Here is a 20593-nt window from a genome sequence, read left to right on the forward strand (position 1 = left end):
GTATTACCTCACATCTATAAGGATGGCTATCAACAGGAAGACAAGAGGGGTTAGCATGGATGTGGAGAAAAGAGAAGCCCTATATACTGCTGGTGGAATTATAAACTTGTTCAGCCACTATGGAGAACAATGTAGAGGTTCCTCAAGATATTAAAAATAAAACAACCATACAATCCAACAATCTCACTTGCATATACATCCAGAAGTAATGAAAACAGGTTATTAAAGATATCTGTACTCCTGTATTTACTGCAGCATTATTTTCAATAGCCAATATGGAAATAACATAAGTTTCTGTCAATGGACAAACATATGAAGATGTAGTACATACAATGGATCCTTGAAAGACACAGGCTTGAACCGAGTGGGTCCACCAAACGAAGGTTTCACGAAGGTTTTTACACTAAATATGTACTATGGCATTATATGATTGTGGCTGGATGCCAAACTGCACATGCTGACACCAACTACGAAGTTATACATGGGAATTCATGCCCCTAATTCCGTATCATTCAAGGGTCAACTCTGTATACTATGGAATTCTCTTCAGCCACGAGGGGGAAAAATATCCTGCCATCTGTCCCAACGTGGTTGGGTCTGAGAACATAATGCTAAGTGAGATAAGTCAAAGACTATGACTTCCCTTCTATGTGGAATCTTTAGGAAAAAAAAAAAACTACCATCAAACTTATACAGAGAACTGGTAACTGACCGATGGTTGCGAGAGGTGTATGCATTAAGTATGTGAAGGTGGTTAAAAGGTACAAGCTTCCAGTTATGAAGTTTAAGTCCTGGGGATATAATATACAACATGCTGACTATAGTAAATCTGAGAAGTCAGGAAAAAAGGAAAAAAACAGACTTAACAACTATGTGTAATAATAAACATTTAGACTTGTGATCATTTTGAAATATATGCAAATTTCAAATCATTTTGATGTATGCCTGAAACTATTATGTTGAGTATAACTCAATAAAAAAATAAGTTAAAATGTTAAAAAATCAAACTTGAAAAACCACAGTGGAATGGTGGTTACCAGGGGGTGAGGGAATGTATGTTTAAAAGGTACATACATGCAACTAGCAAATAAGTCCTAGGGATCTAATACACAGTACAGTGATTATGGACAACAAAACTGTATAATAAACATTAAACTTATTAAGACAGTAATTGTTCTCACTGTAAGAAATAATTATATGATGTTGACAGATGTATTAGCTAACATTACAAAGGCAATCATATTACATTATAAATGTATCAAACCAGTATGTTATACACCTTAAACTTACAATGTTATATATCAATTCTGTCTCAATTTTTTAAAAGTCCTAGAAACAATGATACCCCAGAAGCAAGGAGCTCATCTAACTTCTGGATCTTGGTTTCTAAATGCTAAGAAGAATAAAGATTCCTTGGAGATATGACTAATTCCAGGATTTTTAAACAAGGAAGATGCAAGATGAGTCTGGATCATCCTGTGACAAAAATGGGAAACACTCAGAAGTTTCAGGGGGATAATGTCAGAAAGACACAAGAGCCAATTAAAAGGACTGTTACTAATGCTAGGTCTATTTGAGCACTAGAAGGGACTTACGAACAATGTTTCTATAATTTACCTCAAATGCCACATCACTTAGAAATGCTTGAGGGAACAGAACATCGAACACACATTTCTGAATCCACCCTGGTGATCAAATTTGCTTTTGGCAGCCACAAATTTCTTCCTATGAATTCTAAGTTCTTCATGTGTGCAGATGAAAATAAAATCCAAACAGTTAAGCAGTTAAGCATTCTGACATAGTTAGAAGATTATCCAACCTGTAATTGCAGTAAGCTACTATGTGTAAAAGTTCCTTCCAATAAATCACAGGGTAAAAAAAAATTGCCTATGACTGTAACACAGTGAATGAGAATTTCTGAATCCATGATTACACTTAAAGAGGAAGGACAAGATGTACCTCGTACAGAAAGGTACTGGCTAACAAATTTTAGAAGTATAAAAGATTAAGTTGCCATTTTGTAATAACGCTGCCCAGTATAAAAACCAATTCAGGCAAGAACCACCAATAGTATAGGGCTTCCCTAGTGGCGCAGCAATAAAGCATCTGCCTGCAATGCAGGAAACGCAGGTTCCATCCCTGGGTCAGGAAAATCCCAGAGAAGGAAATGGCAAACCACTCCAGTATTCTTACCCAGAAAATCCCATGGACAGAGGAACCTGGCAGGCTATATAGTCCATGGGGTCACAAAGCGTTGGACACAACTGAGCATGTACACATGCATATGGCAGAAAGTCTTAATTTGTAGGAGATGCATGCTGAAATATTTGTGATCAAATACTTCAGTAAAAATATAGAAATGTAGAGAAAATAAACATGGCAGAATGTTAACTTGAATCTAGGAAGACGTTACAGGGTTGTTCACTGTACTGTTCTTTTTTCTGTACATGTGAAAGAATTTTTCTTAACAAAACTGGGGATGGGGGCATGTATCACCTTCATCATTATAAGCAGGAATTACTACCATATGATGAGATTTCCAAAAACTGACTTTGTACTCAAGTTGTATTTAAATTTTTACCAAATAAATAAACAAATAAAATTTTACAAGTACATGGTAATTTTTACAAAGTAAAAATTTTAAGGTAAGTTTAAGCAATTATTTTTTAAAATTCAAAATTTAAAACCATAAAGACCAGTAAAGGGTAAATGACCTTGAATAAGTGACTGAACATATATGCTTCCCCCTCCCGATGTGTAAAAGTGACTAAACATATATGCTTCCCCCTCCCGATGTGTAAAATGAGGCCTCAGCTATACCGTGTGTGCGTGTGTGTGCGTGTGTGTGTGTGCGTGTGCATCTGTGTATCTGCAGTACTCAAAATGCTGATCCCTAGGGCTTCCCTGGTGGCTCAGTGGTAAAGAATCTGCCTGCAATGATGCACGAGACATGGGTTCAATCCCTAATTCGGAGAGATCCTACCTGTCAAGGAACAATTAAGTCCATTTGCCCCAACTATTGAGCCTGTGCTCTCTGTCTCTCCAGGTGTTTGACTCCTTGCGGACTACAGGTTCCTCTGACCATGGAAATTTTCTAGGCAAGAATACTGGAGTGGGTTGCCATTTGCTCCTCCAGGGGATCTTCCCAACCCAGGGATGGAAGCCCCATCTGTACTTGCAAGTGGATTCTTTACCACTGCACCACCTGGGAATCTCTCAGCTATACCAAAGCTTTCCCAAAAGGGTTTATCCTTAAGGTATAGCAGAGATAAGGATTTCCAGAGCCCTCATGGGAACAACAGAAGGTACCCATCACAAGCACAGTAGATGATGCTCTTTCACCTCAACATCAGTTTTTAACAGCTAGCTGAAAAGTAAGCAACTGTCAATCTTTTCTGTGGAGCTGCTGGAGAAGTTTACATACCACATGCCAAGAAGGGTAAACAGGCAGACCAAGTTGTGACTGACTGGTCCCCATGATGATATGGTAAAGCTGAGTCGTTGGCTCCTCACAGGAGCAACTGAAACCCTTAAATCTCGTCTTCTCTGTTCAAATGGCATCCAAGACAGCTGCAATGCTGCTATGCACACAAATTCTCAAATTAAAGCAACATCTTTACTTTTACATCATTATTTTTAATGTTGGGCTCAAAATACGTTCACATTTTTCTAAAAGTCAGTACTAAATAAAAAGGACAAGCCTTTATCTTTAAGCACTTCAATTTAAAATTTTTTAATGTCTTGAAAAAAATGCTCTGAATGTATCATATATTTATGTAAGTGAAACTTCTTGCTGATGATGACTGTCAATAATTTGGAGATTAAAGTATGTGTAGCTCTTTCAAGCATAAAACCAACATAAATCTTACTACAGAAACAAGATCAAGTTCATTAAACTTTGAAAATATTTTTAATTGGAAAGTTTCACTATTATTATTCCTTTTTTATCAGGATTATACAAAATGTCAAATGATACTTTTGCAGTTTACTCCACTATACTATACCATAAGAATCATCTTCTAGAGATGGCCCTCCTATTAATTCACAGTTGAGCCTAACCATATACCATGTGCATACTTTAGATGCTACAGAAAACATAAAAATAAACACGGACCTCAAGGGGCTTAACAGAATACAGAATTTACTGCGATGCTTGCAACAAGGCAATCGTATATAAGGAGTGGGAGGGGAAAAAATGCTGATTCCTGGGGCTTCCCTGGTGGCTCAGTGGTAAAGAATGCCTGCCAATGCAGGAGACATCCCTGATTCGGAATGATCCCACATGTCGAGAAACAAGTCAGTCCATTTGCCACAGCTACTGAGCCTGTGCTCTAAAGCCCGGGAGCTACAGCTGCTGAGCCCACATGCCACAACGGAAGCCCACACACCCCAGAGCCTAAGCTCCATGGAAGAGAAGCCACCACAATAAGAGAAGCCATCACAATGAAAAGACTGCACACAGCTACAGAGTAGCTCGCACATCAAGGAAGACCCAGCACGCCAGAAATAAATGGAATTCTTTTTTAAAAAGCTGATTCCTGGGAATCCCCTAGCAGTCCGGTGGTTAGGACTCCCAAGATTTCACTGCTGTGGGCCCAGGTTCAGTCCCTAATCAGGGAACTAAGATCATGCAAGCTGCATGGCTTGGCCAAAAATGATGATTCCTAAACATTACCTTACACCGAAAGAGTCAAAATCTTTGGGCAAAGAGAACAGAACATTACGTTTTAAACTCTGGAGATGGGTTTTTTTGAATTTTAAAATTACAAAACCACCGATTTTACAAATAGCTCTGGGATTAGTTTAAGAAAAGTATAACTTGACACAGCCTGTTGTTGTAACATAAGGAAAGTCCCTCCCACTGATTCCTTTTTTGGCTAGACCAGAGACATCTTTGTAAAGGTAATTTGGTTATTCATAGCAGAGGCCAGCAACCTTCACAGTATCACCTAACTTGCTTGCTCTAGGTTTAAATATGGCATCAATAGGTACTTTGAGAAGCTCCCCCCCGAAAAAAGCCAAATAGACTAGGCCCAAGACTATCAGGTTTACTGAACCCCCAACTTCCATTATTAAAAACACACAGAATTCTTAGGTATACTCTACTAATACCAAAGTCTGACCTTGAAAATTCTTCTCTTTTTTTTAGGCTCTGCCTGTGATAGCCTTTAATCAGAGGATAACTGCTTTGCAATATTGTGTTAGTTTCTGCCATATATCAACATGAATCAGTCATAGATATATATATGTCCCCTCCCTCCTGAACCCCCATCCCACCCCTCCAGTATGTCACAGAGCACCAGTTAACATCATTCGGCAAACTCCCACTGGCTATTTTACATATGGTAGCTGACTCATTAGAAAAGACCCTGATGCTAAGAGAGACTGAAGGCAGAAGAAGGGGATGACAAAGGACAAGATGGTTGGATGGCATCATCAACTCAATGGACATGAGTCTGAGCAGGCTCCAGGAGATGGTGAAGGACAGGGAGGCCTGGCATGCAGCAGTCCACGGGGTGGCAAACAATCCCACAGGACTGAACAACAACAACAAAGGTTTGTGTCAATGTTACTCTTTCAATTGTCCCTCCCTGTCCTTCCCTGACTGTGTCTACAAGTCTGTTCTCTTTACTAAGTCTTTAAAAGTAGTATTCTGACTAAAAGAGGCTGAGTTGAGCCTTCTTTTCTCATTACTTTCCTTCGATTATGAAAATGTTCTACAACTGCACAGTTTAATATGGCAGCTACGAACATGCGGCTACTGAAATGTGACCAGTGACCAAAAGGCTCAATTTCTAAAATATTACTTAACTTTTACTAATCTTAGTACAAAATTAGGGACTCCCCTGGCAGTCCACTGGTTAAAAGTACGCACTTCATGTGCAGTGGGCTCAAGTTTGATCCTGGCTGGGAAACGAAGTTCCCCTGTGCAGCACTAAGCCGTATGTGGGCAGCCATACTGGACCAGCCATACTGGACAACACTGTAAAGTGCTATGGCCCATATGAATCAGAGCAAGTATCTACTCTTGCATCCAGAAGCAACCAATACTAATTTTCCCAGATGTCCCCCTTTTCACTTTGGTTTCCTTACGAGAGCTCACTTCATGACCAACTAAACCCTTATTGCTGTTGTTCAGTCGCTAAGTTGAGTCCAACTCTTTTCGATTCCATCCACTGTAGCCTGCCAGGCTCTTCTGTGCGATGGATTTTCCTGGCAAGAATACTGGAGTTGCCATTTCCTTCTGCAGGAGATCTTCCCAACGCAGGGACCAAACCCGCCCTAACTTAAAATATATATCCTGATGTTTAATACTTCTCCAGTAGGCAGGGGCTCTAAATTTACTGTGTACAGCTCCAAGTCATTCATCCAAAATGTTGGCTCACTTATTATAATTCTACTTATAATTACCGTGTACATAATAGGATAACTTACAGAAGCATAATCACAACAAATACTTTAATATTAGAATTATTCTAAACATTTTACCTATAGCTGACCCTTAAACAAGGGTTTGAATTGGGAGGGTCCTCTTATATGTGGATTTCTGTTTAATAAATGCATACTACAGTACCACACCCAAAGTTGGTTGAACCTACAGATAAAAACTGTAAAGCTGCCCAAGAGTTTTTTATTGCAATGGAGTTGGTGCCCCAGCTCACACATTGTTCAAGGGTCAACTATGTCAGTTTATTTAAATCTGGTAACTTGTTGAGGAAGGTATTATCCCAACTTTAAAGAGAAATAGCTGAACTTGCAGCTACTAAGTAGAAGAATTATGAAAACATGGTAATAATAGGGTAGGAGATACAGGATTTAAAAAACACAACTTGCATTATAACTTCCAAATAAGTATTTTAAAGAATCTAATTGTTTTAATGCCATTTCCTGATATAAGTATCGCCAATCTTACAGAAAATGATGAATAATAAGAGCATATGCCACACAGTGTGGCCAGAAAGTAAAACAGTAGGATAACTAAATTTGAATTTCAGATAAATAATACATCATATTTAAAAAAAGAAAAAAAGAGCTTTAGGGCCCTAAGCCCCCTATCTCTGCACTTTGTCTTTTAATTGATTCCTTCTTCATCCAGGAAATGACCAACTCTTTAAAAAACTTACTGAGAACTGCCTGGGATCCACCAAAAGGGCACTGGTTAAGCAAATAAAAAACTGGAATATTATGTAATACTAAAAAAAAGAGCTACCTAGAAAGACTGGAAATATCTATTAGGGGATAAAAGCAAGCTACATGTGTGTAGTCCTTATATGCGGACTATCTAGAGGAATACAAACAGTAACCATACATGAAAAGTTAGATGAGAGAAGCTAAGATGGCAATTAACCTTTTTATCCCCACTGATAAAAAAGCAATTTTCAAAAACAAAAGTTAAGGTCAATAAAATTTTTTTGCATATTCCAAGATTCTCTATATAGAAATCCCAATCTACAGAGGTCTGAACCTCATTCCCTGTGCAGAAAAGAGTTAATTTAACAGAGAAGACCTGAGATCGGTTCTCCTTAGGAAGACTTGCCAGGTTGGCTCTTGGCTGTTGTCAGTACTTGGATTTTGAGAGAACTGCCATTCCCAGAATGAGGCTCACTGTGCCTAAACTGTACCCAAAAATGTGGCTTATGCTGAACAGCTGTTTTCCCTCTGGGAATCTGAAATTTTTCTATGTGGTAGGCAGAAGGTGCCTTCTTCATAACCAACCGAGGCACTGAGTCTCTATGAGCTTCCCTGCCAGGCAACATTTCATACACATGTGTTGTCACAAGTGCTAGAGGAATTAAGTGAGTCCTGTGTGACTCCCACTGGGAGAGGCTCAGGCACGGGAGAACAAGCCCTAGTTTTCCTTGGCTGTTGTTTACTCACTAAGTTGTGCCCAGCTCTTTTCCAACCTCTGTCCATGGGATTTCCCAGGCAAGAATACTGGAATGGGTCACCATTTCTTTCTCCAGGGAATATTCCTGATCCAGGGATCAAATCTGCATATCCTGCACTGACAGGTGGACTCTTCGGCATGTTTGCTTTCCTGATTTTGCTTTGTATCCTTTTGCTGTAATAAATCACAGCCCTGAGTAGAGCCATATGCCAAGTCCTGTGAGTCTTTCTACAGAATTACTGGGCACCCACCTCCCAACACATTCCTTCTGTTACTAACCGAGAAGAAATGCCTTTTGAAGGTAAGTGGACTCAATTTGTGGGTCTCTTCTCTAGAATGTGCAGAATCCATTTGAGAATTTTACATTTTATCATAAAGACAATTCTGGAAGCTATTCAGATTGGCTTAGATATGCACATTCTAAAGGAGATCAGTCCTGGGTGTTCTTTGGAAGGAACGATGCTAAAGCTGAAACTCCAGTACTTTGGCCACCTCATGCGAAGAGTTGACTCACTGGAAAGACTCTGATGCTGGGAGGGATTGAGGGCAGGAGAAGGGGACGACAGAGGATGAGATGGCTGGATGGCATCACCGACTCAATGGAAATGGGTTTGGGTGAACTCTGGGAGTTGGTGATGGACAGGGAGGCCTGACATGCTGTGATTCATGGGGTCGCAAAGAGTCGGACATGACTGAGTGACTGAACTATGTTTTAGGGAAGAAGGAAGTGACAGATTCTGGTTAAATGCTCACCGAATCTGTTTTCTCTTCCTGGCTCAATAGCCGGACTTATTTTTCAGGCTCCTGCACAGGTGTGGCAAACAGACTAAGCTCTACCCAATGAAATGTAGGCCAAAAATGATTATCAGCCACTTCCAGAGCCAGTCCGTAAAACCTCATACGCATGATCCTCTGATTCTTCTACCAACTGCCAGGTGAATGAATAGAACTCCTAGCACCTAGAGGGAGGTGGCATCACAAGATGGAAGGAGCCTGGGTTCAATTACTACTACACAGAAGGTAACCTAAATGAACACTCTCAATGAAAGATACAAATGTCTACCCTGCTAAGCCACTAATATCTTGGGGTTATTAGTTACAATGTTAGCTTGCTCTGTCTACTAACAGACATGAATGGGTGAAATTAAAAGTTACTTTTTGACAATGTGAAAAATTGAGAAGAAGTCAGAGAAATTAAGGCTATCAGTGAGAAAAAGATGTGAATGCATTCAAGAGGGAATTGAAAGGACTCTTAACTGTGGAGAGTAAGGAAAGCAGTGAAGAAAGAGGAAAAATCAAATATTCACCTTTCTAGACTAAGCACCTGAGTTCCACTTACTCCTGACATGAAACAACTGAGGAAGAAAGTGTGAAGGGCAAGAAAGATAATGAGGATTGTCTGAAGTGAGGCATACAGATAAAATCCACTGGACAGTTGTACTTACAGCCAGGAGCACAGCAAGTGTGGGATGCAAATAACAGATCTCAGAATCAACATACAGATGATCAGTTCAGTTCAGTCGCTCAGTCGTGTCTGACTCTTTGCAACCCCGTGAATCACAGCACACCAGGCCTCCCTGTCCATCACCAATTCCCGGAGTTCACTCAAACTCATGTCCATCGAGTCGGTGATGCCATCTAGTCATCTCATCCTCTATCGTCCCCTTCTCCTCCTGCCCCCAATCCCTCCCAGCATCAGAGTCTTTTCCAATGAGTCAACTCTTTGCATGAAGTGGCCAAAGTATTGGAGTTTCAGCTTTAGCATCACTCCTTCCAAAGAACACCCAGGGCTGATCTCCTTTAGAATGGACTGGTTGGATCTCCTTGCAGTTCAAGGGACTCTCAAGAGTCTTCTCCATCACCACAGTTCAAAAGCATCAATTCTTCGGCATTCAGATTTCTTCACAGTCCAACTCTCACATCCATACACGACCACTGGAAAAACCATAGCCTTGACTAGATGGACCTTTGTTGGCAGTAATGTCTCTGCTTTTCAATACACTATCTAGGTTGGTCACAACTTTCCTTCCAAGAGTAAGCATCTTTTAATTTCATGGGTGCAATCACCATCTGCAGTGATTTGGGACCCCAAAAAAATGAAGTCTGACACTGTTTCCACTGTTTCCCCATCGATTTCACATGAAGTGATGGGACCAGATGCCATGATCTTCATTTTCTGAATGCTGAGCTTTAAGCCAACTTTTTCACTCTCCTCTTTCACTTTCATCAAGAGGCTTGAGTTCCTCTTCACTTTCTGCCATAAGGGTGGTGTCATCTGCATATCTGAGGTTATTGATATTTCTCCCAGCAATCTTGATTCCAGCTTGTGCTTCTTCCAGCCCAGCGTTTCTCATGATAGACTCTGCATAGAAGTTAAATAAGCAGGGTGACAATATACAGCCTTGATGTACTCCTTTTCCTATTTGGAACCAGTCTGCTGTTCCATGCCCAGTTCTAACTGTTACTTCCTGACCTGCATATAGGTTTCTCAAGAGGCAGGTCAGGTGCTCTGGTATTCCCATCTCTTTCAGAATTTTCCAGTTTATTGTGATCCACACAGTCAAAGGCTTTGGCATAGTCAATAAAGCAGAAATAGATGTTTTTCTGGAACTCTCCTGCTTTTTCCATGATCCAGCGGATGTTGGCAATTTGATCTCTGGTTCCTCTGCCTTTTCTAAAACCAGCTTGAACATCAGGAAGTTCACGGTTCATGTATTGCTGAAGCCTAGCTTGGAGAATTTTGAGCATTACTTTACTAGAGAGTGAGATGAGTGCAATTGTGTGGTAGTTTGAGCATTCTTTGACATTGCCTTTCTTTGGGACTGGAATGGAAACGGACCTTTTCCAGTCCTGTGGCCACTGCTGAGTTTTCTAAATTTGCTGGCATATTGAGTGCAGCACTTTCACAGCATCATCTTTCAGGATTTTAATAGTTCAACTGGAATTCCATCACCTCCACTAGCTTTGTTCGTCATGATGCTTTCGATGATAGCATAGGAGAATTACAGAAATGAGCATAAGACAGGCCTACAAAGAGTCCTAAGGAAGCTTAGAACTTATGGAAAGGTTAAAAAAAAAACTCAAAAACTAAAAAACAGAACCACATATGATCCAGCAATTTCACTCCCAGGTATGTATCAAATGAAAATTAAAACCCTAATTTGAAAAGAAACATATACCCCAATGCACACTGCAGCATTATTTATAATAGCCAAGATATCAAAGCAACCTAAATGTCCATCAATAGAGGAACAGATAAAGATGTGTCCATTCACATATACAGGGACACACACACATATATAATGGACATATATAAATATATATATAATGGACTATTACTCAGCCATTTAAAAAAAATGAAATTCTGCCATTTGTAACAATGTGGATGGACCTAGAGGGTATTATGCCTAGTAAAATCAAAGACAAATGCTGTAAGTTACCACTTGTGCAATCTGGGGGAAAAAAAATGAATATAAGAAAACAGGAGCAGATTCACAGAACAAACTAGTGGTTAAATGGGGGAGAGGAATGGGAGGAGGGGCAAGATAGGGACAAGGGATTAAGAGGTACAAGCTATTATGCAGATATACTGTACAGCATAGGAAATATTGCCAATATTTTATAATAACTTTACATAGAGTATAACCCATAAAAATACTGAATCACTATGTTGTACATCTGAAACAAACTACCACTATAACTCAACTATACTTCAATAAGGACAAAAAGAGGGGAACTCACAAAGGGACGAGTGGACAGAGAGGTGGAAGAAACTTGAGAGTTGTTAATATCAGAAACCAAGGAGAGTTCTTTACTTAATGGTAATAACTAAAACCTAGCAACAGATAACATCCATAGGAGAGCTCCCAGGAAGAATCTGTCCACTGCGGCAGGCAACCTGTAAAATAACCCCAATATTTTCTGCCTAATATTTACATCTTTAAGTAATCTGCTCCCTTAAATGTTGGCTGGACCTTAAGTGTGACTTCAAAATAAGAGACTAGAAAATCACTTCCAAGATTAAGTTACATGAAGACCGACTTCAGCTTTGTTTACCTCTCTAAACCTGTGCTCTGAGAGAAAGCAGCAAGCTGTCCTGTTGTGAGTAACCCTGTGGAGAGGGCAATATGGCAAGGAACTGATACCTCCTAAACAGCAGCCAGCAAGGATCTGAGATCTGACAACTGCTACATGAGTAAGCTTGTACCCTTCAGACCCTTCTTACTATCCTTCAGGCACAAGATGATTATGGCCTATGGATTCCTGCACTGCAACTTTGTGAGAACACTTTGTCAGAAGCATCTAGCCAGGCTGTGCCTCTGAATAAAAAGCCAAAAAATTTTTTAAAAATAGGTAAACTTGGGAGTTTAGCTATTTCTAAACTCATCGTGTAGCAACCAATAAATAACACATCAATAACAGTCTATGAAAACCATGGAGAAGGGATTTTATGACATATATTTGGCAGCATAAAAAAGAAATTATTGTAAATTATCAAAATTACTAGGAGATCACTAATGACCTCCATGAGAGGGACATTAGTGGTCACCAGGAGACAGGCCAAGACTCCTCCATAGAGAGGATAAAACCATTAGGCAATAAGACCAGGGCCCGGCCCAAGCCCCAGTCCCTCCAAACCCTTCCAAATACATCAGATGGTCTACAAGTTGAAGTGCTGACCCATCTCCCCTTCCCTTCAGTACGCATGCTGCGTAGTTAAAATTTAATCACATTGCTCACTATTGTTTCATGTGTATTATCTTTTCATCAGTTCCTGAGAACAGACCTTGGGTTTGCTTCCTATCTCTTCTTTGCCTCCACTCCTAACCAAACAACTAGCTTTGAGGGCAGCAAAAATTTTCCATAACCCTTCTAAGTCCAAAACCAGTATTCCATTTCTAGGTTTCTAAAATACAATTTGACTAGACTTATCAGGAAATAAAATGTATTAAAAATTTGCATTTCTTCCACCTTCATCACCCATCAAAGCTGGAGATAATTTTCCATAATCTCATTCTAGGTTGGTTTGTCTTCAATTGTGATAACAATTGTGATCATTATTTTATGTTATCACTTACAAAGTTTATTTGGTAATATTTCTTCTGACATGATACATCTCAATTCCAGAGGTGTTAAAATGTTAAAAATGTTTTAGAATCAGTGAAACATGGTATTCCTTTTCTATATGTAGTGTTTCACATATGCCAGTCTAAAATTAAAATTAATTTTAAGTAAACTTGTGACTTATCCCAACAATATATGAATACAAAGTAAGCAAAATAACCCTGACAACAAACCTGAACCCCAAAAGGGTATTCACTGGAATAAACTAGGAAGCAATATTGTCTCCAAAAGCATTTTGAAACATGAATGAGACAGTCATTGGAATTCAGTGCGAAGGAGAGATGCAATAGACATCTTGCAAAGAAGGAGAACAGCACCACCAATGAACTACTTTGCCCAAACATAAACAGTGCCCTTGTTCAAAAAACAGCTTTTCCATCCACTTTCTGCAGGGTGGGCCCTAGAATGTGAACACCTCAAGTTTGGCTTTCCACAAAGTCAACATAAAGTCAAGCACAACTCATATCCACCAAGTGTTAGGAAATAGTATATGGCTAATGTGAAGTGGCTACCAAAACTTATCCAAGAAACAGTTTATGTGTCAGGTATTTGAGCTACACCAGTGAACAGCCATATATCCCTGCATTCCCACTGTGGGAGAGAAACAAAAATCATAAAAAATTATCAAGCATATTTTAAAAGACACTACATACTATGGAAAAATAGCAAAGTAAAGTGAACCAAGTTGGAAGGGGGTGCAGGGTGCCATAGATTTTAAAGTAGGGTGGTCAGTTAGTCTTATGGAGAAAGCAGTTATTTAAGCAGATTTTAAGGAGTTGAAGGGTTTAGTTAGCCATGAACACATCTGAGGAAAGAATGTTCCAGGCAGAGAGACCTGTCAGTTAACGCAAAGGCTTCCTCAGAGAGGAAAAATGTGTGAAAAGAAAGACATGGAGGTCAACTGTAGCTGAAGTAAACTTAGGGAGGGAGAGAGTAAGTTGGCGGGAGGAAGGTGGAATATATGAGAAGATACAGGACAGGGCTAATGATGAAAGGACTTTCTTTGGCTTTTACTAAAGACAAATGGAGAATCAATGAACAGTTTGAACAGAAGACACAACCTTAGTTTTAAAAATATAAGAATCACTCTATGGACTCTGTGGGAGAGGGAAAGGGTGGGATGATTTGGGAGAATGGCATTGAAACATGTATACTATCATGTAAGAAACAAATTGCCAGTCTAGGTTCAATACAGGATGCTGGGGGCTGGTGCACTGGGATGACCCAGAGAGATGATATGGGGTGGGAGGGGGTTCAGGATTGGGAACTCATGTACACCCGCGGCGGATTTATGTCAGTGTATGGCAAAACCAATACAGTATTGTAAAGTAAAATAAAAATATAAGAATCACTCTAGATGAGAATAAACCATAGGGGAGCCAAGGGTAGAAAGCAAAGTAGATAATAGCACATTAAGAGAATTAGTGACTGAAACCCAAACACAGAAGAACTCTAAAAAGCTATACACATATCCCAAAACTAGGTTAGTATATTAAAGCAATTTATCATACCAACATTTTGTAGTTGCCAGTCCTTGAGGGCTTAGTGATTGGAGAAGACAAAAATCAAATACTTTCAAGGAATTTTTAAAGTTTACCTTTGGACAGACAATCTCAACTTCTGTAACATCTAGCATAACTGTCTGAAAAGGGAAGAGGATTATTCCTAAAATACTCATGCCATAATAATGACTATACATGGTATACATATCTCTTCACTACCTAAAGAACAAAGAGCACCAGCATGAATAATTCAAATTGTGGACACCCCCAAATTATGTATTTCCAGGCTTAGAAAGGTTTAGTGTAAAACTTTTTCTTAGAACCCACCTGGCAAGGAATAAGGAAATATTCAAGGGCATAAGAGTCGACAGGTAATAAATTGGTTTGAAATGAAAGCTCTGCCAAGGATAGAAACAAATTGATCAAGAGTTGACTTACTTCAAATATGCTAATTTTACTCAAGGCAATGGAATCTTAATACTAACTTAAAAAACATTTAATAGCCTTGTGTGGATAGCTTCACAATTTTATCTATTTTATGGCCATGCAGCACATGGGATCTTAGTTTCCCAACCAGAGACTGAACCAGCTCTCCCTGAAGTAGAAGCGTAAAGTCTCAACCACTGGACCACCAGGAAAGTCTCTTCACATTTTTAAGAGACTACAATCCATACATCAGCATACTTTAAACAACTGTTCAGTTCAGTGTTAGCAAATAATTTATTTATAAAAAGTGAAAAGAGCTCAAAAAGCATGCTTACTCCAAAATCAGAAAAGAATCAGTTCTTGATCTGAAATCAAATATTCAGAAGCATCTTCCCAGTAACATGTGCAAAATTACAAAGCTATGCCATATATTTAAGACTGCTAAAAAATAAGAGAACTCTTCTTAGAGCTATACCTTAAAACTAACTACACCAAAAGAAAACTTACTCAAATGTCTGTCACAATTCAATTTACAGTGAAGAACATTTTAAAATTTAAGTAAAAAAAAGAAATTTTTTTAAGCCACTCATCCTTTGAAGGCCTCAAAAGAAATAAATGCAAGTTTATTACACTGAAGTTCAGTAATGCCCACTTTCAATAACTGTAAAAGACTATCTTTTCTGTCATACTTGAGTTTATTTTTTCACACTGAAGAGATGAAAAACTCAAATTTTGTATCTTGTCCTCTAAAAATAAGTGGTTGATCATAGATTATCCTCACCTTTTTGATGAACGATCAAAGTTTTCCTTGTACTTTAGTAGTATGGCAAGACAGAACCAACAGTGGGCTAGAGTAAGAAAATCTGGTCTAATACTAATCTAAGGAAGTCACTTCAATTTCCTGGGCTTCAATTTTCTAAACATACCATTAATTCTGTATGACTAGATTTCAAAGTTTAACTTTCTAAAAGATGTCAACTGAATTTTAAGTATATATAGCTCGAAGAGAAACAGCCTGTGCGCTCAAAGAACAAAAACCAGGGTGTATGGTTTTCCAAGAACGCCATGTTCAATAAATCTACCCAAGTGTAACAAATGGAAGCACTATTCAATTACAACTCAGGACAACTGCATGTGTTTGGAGGATGAGAGACTCCTTACCTACTACAAAGTAGGATAGAAAACTTACAAATCAATATATGGTACAGGTAAGTGAAACTGGCCAAGAGGAAGAAGAAATTAATTTTGCTTAGGGGAATCAGGGAAAAGATTATAGACAGTACATGTGGATATGAATTGGAATGGTAATGTTTTGGTAACTACAGATGATGACACTCCAGATAACAGGGGCAAAAACGCATTTGGGAACCACTCTGCAACAACCTTTTAACTACACCATAAGTTAGTAACATGCTGCTGTGAGTACAGAGGGGTCAATACTTACACAGTGATAGGTCAAAGTACTGAAAAACTTGAGTACAGAATGCCTAGATTCAAACCAATGACTTGGTAGACAATTGGTCTTTAATATAAAAAACTAACTGCATTCCTGGAATCATTTACATTTACAACATTTTCATGTATTATTTATGTAATAAAGAAATCCAATAAACAAAACACACTGGAGATCAGTTAGAAAGCTAATGCAAAAAAGACAGGGTCTGAAACAAAGAAGTAACTATTCTGATTATGAGTTCACAAAAAAATTAACAGTACCGCTGCATTTCAAACCTAAGAGCTCTAAATCCAAGGTGACAAACTTTCAAACTAATTATCTAAAAGGGGAAGTGTTGAGCTCTTAATAGGAAGCTTAGGAGCAATAAAATGGTATCTTTCAAATAATGCTTTCACTTTACATTTTATATAATTAGTCCAACACCACAAAACAAAAACAAAAAAACCCACAACAACAAAACCTACACCTCCACTGCAGACACTTTAACATCTCTTTCAACATTCTAATTTAGCCTAGAGGTAGAAATACATTTTTTTTTTCCAGAAATGCATTTCTCAAACCTATACTCCATACTCCCAAAGGCTGTATTTCCTTCAAATCTCAACACAGGATTTCAAATTAAGTCTACACTTCTACTGACTTCTCAAACGAGTTTTTCAACGAATAATTTATTTGCTTTGCTACGTTCCTGCAAATACATGAATGAAAAGTACCTTAAAATTAACTATTGTGTACATAAAAGGATGAAGGATTTGAGCCCATTTTAGCTTCGAAATATGCTTCTTTAACATTGTGAGCAAATAGGAAAGGAACTGCATGATCTTTATATAAGGTCTTAATATAAGACTCAGTAGGATGCCATTTTGAAACTTCCCCACAGGAAGTTCAGTTTGGAAAGAGGGCCAGTTAAATGCTTCAACCAATATTTTTTTAATGACTTACAAGTTAGTTTTGCTCTCTTACCAAAAAAAACCAAACACCAAGTTTATGACTGGTACTGCTGCTGCTGCTAAGTCACTTCAGTCGTGTCCAACTCTGTGTGACCCCATAGATGGCAGCCCACCAGGCTCCACCACCCCCCGCCGCCCCCCGGGATTCTCCAGGCAAGAACGCTGGAGTGGGTTGCCATTTCCTTCTCCAATGCATGGAAATGAAAAGTCAAAGTGAAGTCGCTCAGTTGTGTCCAACTCTTAGCGACCCATGGACTGCAGCCCACCAGGCTCCTCCATCCATGGGATTCTCTAGGCAAGAGTACTGAAGTGGGGTGCCACTGCCTTCTCCAAATTTTGTTAATTCAAGAATCATAAACATCTTACCAAAAATAAGTGTCTTGAAAAATCTGGGCATCCAATTTAAATTACTGTAGATAGATTCTCTTCCACAGTATTGAGTAACAAAGATCTGTTACACAGTAGAATGAAATAAAGATTCAAGTTCATAAATTCATAAACTTAAGTTGGTTAAAAAGAAACTTCTCATAACTAGATCAGGATCTAACCAAAAATATACTTGGAAAAAGGAACATTCAAGCAAATTTGATATTAGTCTTTAAGCATATTGTCAAGAAATAAGCATTTCCTCTTCTGTCCTCCGAGTTTTTTTCTTTTAATGACTTAACCCAAAGTTAGAAGGACATTACAGTACTTAGCCTGACAAGATCCATATTAAAGAGACCAGTACTTAAAACCCCAGCAGAAATCTAAGAGACTGTATTTCTCTCTGGCTAAGCCAGAGATCCATTTGAGTTAGGAACCAAAAGCATTTCAGTTGTTCCACAATAATGCCAGAAAAAGGTGCCTTAAAACTGCTAAGGTTACAATCTTAGGCAAGAAGAGGGTAAGACGTTGTTACTGATGGTCAAATCTCTGCCTTGTTTCCACGGAAGGAATTGGGACCCTTCACTTGTTGAAAAGGGACCAACTCTCCAAACAAGTATTATCATGCGACCATTTCAAAGCACAACTAGATGCCTACAACGTTATGTACCATCAGCTCATTTTCTCCTTAGACAAGGTAACAATTTGGAATGCCCTAAAACAGGATAATTTAAACTGTTACCAAATATCTTATTAAGAGCTAAAATACTACACTGCCAAATCTCTGGAAGGATAGATATGACAACCTGAGGATATTAAGTCCAAATACTTCTACATAAACAAGTTTGTTCTTAATCTGTTTGACCTACTTCCTGATTTTGTATTTGTCCAATCATTTTTCCATCCGTGTATCCCTACTCCTATCAAACGGACGAGGCAAACACTCAGAATTTTCTCCGCAAAAAGTAATCAACTATACTCACTCAATTATTAACTGTTAAACTCCCCAAGGCAATTGAATTACAGAGAAATAAAAAGAGAGACTAAGAGTTAATACTCTCAGGAAAAAATACTTTTAAGAGTCCTAAAATATGTGATGTTTGAGTGACTTCAAAGGGAAAAGCTTCCTGCTCAAAGTTTATTTTAAACACATCTCCAGACCCACAGACATCAAGCATTCAAGTTTAATCCTAGGAAGGGTACTCATCTGTGGGAACCCACTTGGGTGAAATCTACAGAGGGGGTGGGACTGAAAAAGAACATTTGTGCTTTTGGCCTTATGTAACCCCCTGGAGACCCATAGTATCTCTCACAGAGGCCTCCCAAATGCTCGGCTCACTACGAGAGCTCTTCTCCTGGGCGAGTAGCACCACTACTACAGAACAGACACTGAGCCAGGTGGGTGGGGGCCGACTCCGGAGACTGAGTGAGCGCCCGGGCGCGCGAGTGGAACAAAACCTGTGGCAAGAAGTAATGAGGAAGTGCTCGCTCCCGCCCGCCCCTCCCACCGGCGGACACCCGAAACACCCGGGGTTTGACAACGTGCTGGGGGCGGGGGAGGAGGACTGGCAGCTCCAGGTCCACCGAGAGGAACCCGGAGTCGGCAACTCCTCCGAACACGGGCACCTCGCCCCCCCGCCTCCCCGGAGCTAGGCCTCCGAGGCCGATGCCCGCAGCACCCATCCGGCAGTTGAGAAGCTCGTGGAGTCTGCGAAGGGTGCAGTCCGCGCGAAGCGAGGGCCCAGCCGCCCCAAGTGCCGCCAACACCGCCCTCAGAGCCGCCAGGCCCGGGCAAGGGGGGGCCAATCCCGGGTCTCATTCCGCGCTCTGCCCTCGGTTTCCTAGAGCTTTCACCAAGCCCTCTTCTCTTCAGAGGCCGAAGACTCCGCGGGCCGAAGGGAGACAGTCCGCCCTCTCTCGCCTCGCCACTTCCCCGTCCCGACTGCCCCTCACACCTCGGAGCCCCGGGAAACGCTCCCAGTGGCCCCGGGACCACCCCCGTTCCTTCCCGCACCGGCACCCAAGTTCCGTAGCTGACACCGCCTGTCGGCCTCGGCACCCGACCCCAGCCCACCACACCTCAAGCGGCTCCGACGGCGCTGGACACAGGAAACTCCTGGGTCCCCGACTCCGGTTCTCCTAGACCCCCTCTTCGGTTAACTCCGCTTGTTTCTCTACAAAATGGCGCCGGAGGTCGCGCGCTCACGTCGCGGCCTTTCCCCTCCCCGTTCCTATTTCATCATTTGCTGCCCGCCCGAGAAGGGATGGACCCAGCACCAGCCAATGAGCGCACCCCGCCTGTGGCTCCCGCCCAATCATCGACAGGTGCCCGCGGATTTAAACCAATCACACACTATCACTTGCAGAAGTCAAGGAAGAAACCAGGCTCCTGCTAGCAACTACCAATCCAGACTCCTACTTCGCGGGCTTTGGCCAATTGCCGTTCACCAGTCCCCAGGGACTGGAGTCGGAGCCCTCGCGCCTGCGCTCGAGGCGAGGGCCAATGGGGAGAAGCAGATAACTTCGATTTGGGGCTTCATGGACTTCCCACCTGCCCTCGAGATCCTCGACCAATGGGGGTCTGGCAAAGCCTCTGAGAAACAATAAATAAAGGAGGGGGCCCTTAAGCCCTCTCCACCTTGCGCGGGAACTATTCTGAGTTAGAGTGAAAAACAGCCTTCCAGTACTCTCCTTCCTCTTTCGAAGTGTCAAGTGTCCGGTAGACCACGGGGATTCCCAATCTTAAACACTCCCGTCCTGCCCCGCGTCTCTTTGGCGGGGAACGCCGGTTACGAGAAACCTACAAGCAAGCCAGGCTCTAACTAGCGCTCTGGCGCTTTGCATCCTGGGATGTGTAGTCCTCCCCCTCCGCCCATCCCTG

The 20593-nt window shown here is 40.6% G+C and overlaps 1 protein-coding gene across 6 annotated transcripts in view; it reads right to left on the reverse strand.

Moving 5' to 3' along the window:
• The window catches only part of CNOT1 (CCR4-NOT transcription complex subunit 1), an 84031-nt gene extending 64081 nt beyond the window's left edge, over positions 1–19950 (reverse strand). For 4 of the 6 annotated variants that reach the window (XM_005692050.3, XM_013971002.2, XM_013971003.2 and 1 more), the window contains exon 1: positions 19792–19918. The gene's annotated coding sequence lies outside the window, so the exon portion shown is untranslated. Of the gene's footprint in view, positions 1–19791 lie in introns of all 6 variants that reach the window. The other 2 variants (XM_005692051.3, XM_005692049.3) reach the window with 1 other exon arrangement.

The sequence above is a fragment of the Capra hircus genome, chromosome 18, assembly GCF_001704415.2.
Source record: "Capra hircus breed San Clemente chromosome 18, ASM170441v1, whole genome shotgun sequence".
Lineage (NCBI taxonomy): Eukaryota > Metazoa > Chordata > Mammalia > Artiodactyla > Bovidae > Capra > Capra hircus.